Here is a 4767-nt window from a genome sequence, read left to right as displayed (position 1 = left end):
AAAGAGTTGAGAGATGGGCCAGGCATAGTGGCTCAGGCCTTTAATCCCAACACTTGGGAGGCAGAGGCAGGCAGATTACTGAGTTCGAGGCCAGCGTGGTATAGATTGAGTTTCAGGACAGCCAGGGCTACACAGAGAAACCCTTTCCCAGAAAAAAAAAAAAAAAAGAGTTGAGAGATGGAGACTGAGGAGACAGGTAGGGAAAAGGAAGTAAGACAGAGCAAGAAAAATATGATCCAGATTCTGAGTGGCTTTAAATAGCCACATGTACCTATTAATATTGTAAAGGATAGAATAATTGGGATAGCGTGTCTAATCTAGGTGGCCAGTTTGTATCAATATCAATTGGCTCTGAAATTATTGTGTGGGCATCCTCTGAATTGAGAATGTATTGATATACAAATTTGAAGATAAAGTTTTGAGAGTTTTCATGTACTGGGTTACTTTAAAATGGGATCACTAACCAAAAGGGGTTTAACGCTGAAAAGAAACTGGCAGCTCTGAAACAAGTGAAGCAGAGCTGGGAAGACTGGGATTGGTTGTTGCAGGGAGCTAGCCATTGAGGCAGCAGGGATTCTCAGGGCAGAGTGTAGCCAGGTATAAGGAGGGAACTTGGGTTACTTTTTAATATCTCCTGAAACAATCCAAAGCACATATACATCACTGAGATGGAGCCATAGCCCTCAACCACTAACACACATAATTCTCCAGCCTTATCCTCTGCTCTAAAGACTGTATATGTGTATCACCAGTGGAACTATTTTATATTTTTGTAGTTAACTCAGAAGATCCCAATCCATTTACCAATGTATGGAGGGATTTAATGTTTGTTTTAATGTATTCACTTTCACTTTTAAATATTTGTTTTGATTTGGTTCTAATTAGGTATGTGAGTTCTTGTGTTTCAGTGTGTTCGGTTTACACAAGTGTCCCTAGAGACTAGGGGGAAAGGTCAGATACCTGGAATTAGAGATACAGGTGGGTTTGGGTTCTGGGAAACAAACACTGCTCCTCAGAAAAACAGCAAGCATTATGTACCTCTGAGCCACACCTCCAAAAGATTCCATATAACATCTTGGATAGGGTCTCATGAGGGATAAGATTATAAATTCTCTCCAAGGAAAGAACATGTTGGGTCATTACTCTGAAAGATCTAGGAGGCAGAAGAGGCAAAGACAAGGGGACACAAAATTATTGGATCGGGATAAGCACAATACACAAGTATGATGTTGTCAGAGACTTACTCAGTAAAAGAAAAAAAAACATTCTTATTAAAAACTAATTTATTAAAACCTGTGAGAAATTATAATGCTAATCGTGGTGGTAGAAGATAAAATCAGACTGCAGGACATCTCCAATAAAAAGATACAGCTTAACTGTGATAAGAGTCTAATAAAAAAATACTCCAGGGTTCAATCAGACTTATACTCCTTAAAAATATGTCCATACACTGTAGAACAGTAAGGGGAGAGCCAAAAGGTTGATGCCATCCACAGGGAGAATGAAACAGAGCCCTCCTATTCAAGTTCATTATGCTCTTTATAATGTCCTTTCTATTTATCCCTTTCCCAACTTCTACGGTTCCTCATACTCTGAAAGTGCTGGAATGCAGCCCTACAATTTTCAGATATAGTTGTTGTTCAAGTGTGTGTCTGTACTGTAGACATTAGGCTGAAAATAAGCTCATGGTTTTCCATCTCAACACAACTACCTCAAATCAGAAGAATTTGACTGACATTTAAAGAAAATGAAATAATTATCTTTCCAAAGTACAACCAAAAATGCTTGAATACATATGAGCTATGCCTCTAATGAGTCACTTGAGACCTGCCTTCCATTTGTCAGAGCCTAGCAATGACCTCACCTTACCTATTCCCAACAAAACTGTAGATACAGAAATTCTGACAATAGAAACACCTCTTACTCACAAAGTAGACCTGCTTTGGCTGCCTTACACCCTTGAGTGTGTCCATTAACTCAGAACAAAGTTGTACAAATCTGTCTAGAATAACACCATCATCATGGACTTCATCAGGGGGCAGGATACTTCTCCAGGGTCAGCTGTGTGAGGTTGGCAGTGTGCTGTAGCAGCTTCTTCAGTCTGTCCATGGAAAAGAAAGAAGTTCTCCACAAAATCAACTTCAGTGAGCTGGGAACACTGAATCAGCACAGGCAGGAGGACACTGATTTGCCAGTCTATGAGCTTACAGCCCTTCAATTTTAATGTCTGCAGAGTAGCTGTCAGTCGTTCTAACAGGCTTTGTAGGAATGGATGACTTAAAATGAAGGTGACACCACTGAGGTCCAGGTGTTTGAGTTGGTGGATGCTTGGACACTGTGACAGAAACCTTATATCTGATTCTGACAGTGTGCAGTGAGTAATAGCAAGGGTCTCTAATGGACTCTCAAAGTATCTAGAGAGAGAGAGAGAGACAGACAGAGAGAGAGGGGGGGGAGAGGGAGAGGGGGAGAGGGAGAAAGAGAGAGAGAGAGAGAGAGAGAGAGAGAGAGAGAGAAAGGACTTTACCTCACTCAAGTTCAATAGTGGCAGAGAAAAGGCTGTGACTTCAAGGTTGCAGAGCCTCCTTAGCCCAAGGTCATTCTCAGACCATTACAAGGCCAAGTTGCTCCCTGATGAGGAGCTAACAAATCCTCTCATGCTCTTCTAGGAAGGACATTTTTAGTCACTGTTTGCTACTGCCTCACCTCTACAGGTCCCTCCAAACTGGTAAGCATGAAACCTATTTGGGGACAGGTGATGTAAACAGGAGAACCAAGAAGGATCAACTGGGAAACACTCAGAACCATCCCCAGTTCTGCTATTATTTATCTCAATGTGCTCCAGCTTCCACACACAGACTCTGTTCTGTAAATAGGGTTTCATTATGAACACTGTAATTCACTTACTTCCCATCTATATAATCCCTTCCTGTGCTCAAATTTCCTTTGACCCATGAGAAGTCAGAGGAAGATGGAAACTGTTCATATAGTTCTGAGGATAGAGTTGACAGAGAGGACATGTGGTGTAACATCTCATACATTCTACAGGTCAATTTTTCCATCATCAGGATTTCTCAAGAAACCGTTTTTAAAACATGGACACATACATGACAGTCTGGTTTTACTAAGTCAGGATACAACAGTAGCATAAAGTACTATATCAATTATGCTAAGCTCACATCTATATAAATTTAACACTGGCTGTGAGCCACTATATAATCTCATATTTAATATAAAGCAAAACAACAACAAAATACTTTGCTCACCCCTGGATAAAGCTCTGTTCTTTCTTACCTGAGCATTTGGTCCAGGCATTCAGTCAGGAAGTAGACATTCAAATAGAGATGCTGGAGCTTATGCAGTGTGAAGATCTGGAAAAAGATCTCTGTAACACAACAGGCTTCCATCACTAGGTCCCAAGGCCTATCCCAAGGTATGCAGATTTCCTTGAAAAGGAGTTTCTGGAGGTTTTTCATCCAGCCCACACCAGGGGCTAGGGATGCAAGGGTATATGTATACCAGTGTGTGTTTATTGCAAATTCCTTGATTGAGGCTGCATCAAAAACCTTCAAAACATCCAGTGGGTCATAGGCAGGAATGGCCCCAAACTCCAACTTCTCACAGATCACCTGTATCCCATTTTTTCTCTCCTTGGCCCGCCAATACAAATATTTTAGGTATTTGGAAGGACGGTGGGACATGAGGGAAAGATTCATTTTTATACTCATGGTCTGTTTCCCCCCTAGGATGGGATGATTTCCCACTGGTTGGTCCTTGCCAAAGACATCTTGAGAGCAGACTTCATGAAGTAATCAAGCCCAACCATCCCAGAAGTCCTGGTGGGCATTTTCTAAATCAAGCACTTGTAGGTTCCACCTGCTGTGGGTAAAGTAGAAGGACATTCATAGGACAGGAGACACAATGTGTAATCTGCCTGACACATAATTCAACTTCCCTTAATTCACTTCATTTAACAGAGAAATCTTACATTTCTCTAGTGGCTGGGGAAGAGGCAGGGACAGATTCATTGCATAGAGACTACGTCTGTTCTCTGCTGTTCTACATACACCACAGTCCTGCTTCTTTGTTTCGATTCTAGAAGATACTGACCCCTATAAACAGAAGCCTCTGGTTCAACTTGGACCTGTATTCACTTGCTCTCATTCACACACATCCCTCCATGCTACTTTGGACTCACATACATAGGTCAATCCTTTTGTGACATTATCAAATCAAGGCGATCAAGCACAGCTTTAAGGGTCTCCAGGTGAGGAATCTCAATCAGGGCTCCCACAGGAAGGGTTGGGAAGGGCCATGCTGCTACCATCTGCCTTAGTATGTTAGGATGTTTGCTGGTGAATGCATCCTTGAAGAGTGGTGGGAAGAGTTGCATGGGCAGCTTCTGCAGAGCAGAGATGGTCAAGACTTCATCTTTCAGCAGGCTTCTTCTTGCCAGCTGCTGGAGTGTTGGTGGGTCCTTGAAGCTCATTGTAGCTTTCAGATATGCGGATGATAAGGGAATAACCAAAGGAACAAATATTTCATCTAAAACACTTTTAGCAAGCCTCTTACACCCCCCCTTCCCAATTACATAAACCAAGAAGTAGTCCAATCACTGGCCTGGTGACATTGAAAACCTTGTTATTCAGATAACTTTATCTTTCTCATTGCCAAAGATCCTTCAAGGTCCTCCTGGTAATATATAAGGGCCTATTTCAACAGCTTTTCCCTGATATTCTGCCCGATCCAATCAAATATTCACTGAGT

General features: G+C 41.8%; 1 pseudogene; it reads right to left on the bottom strand.

Moving 5' to 3' along the window:
• Positions 1-1841: 1841 nt before the first annotated feature.
• LOC110293707 (PRAME family member 12-like) lies at positions 1842-4489 on the bottom strand (annotated as a pseudogene).
• Positions 4490-4767: the final 278 nt, after the last annotated feature.

Source organism: Mus caroli, unplaced genomic scaffold (assembly GCF_978045245.1).
Source record: "Mus caroli unplaced genomic scaffold, Mus_caroli_1 scaffold_6, whole genome shotgun sequence".
Taxonomy (NCBI): Eukaryota; Metazoa; Chordata; class Mammalia; order Rodentia; family Muridae; genus Mus; species Mus caroli.
The sequence above is the reverse complement of the archived record's forward strand: the minus strand, read 5'-3'. Positions and strand labels throughout refer to the sequence as shown.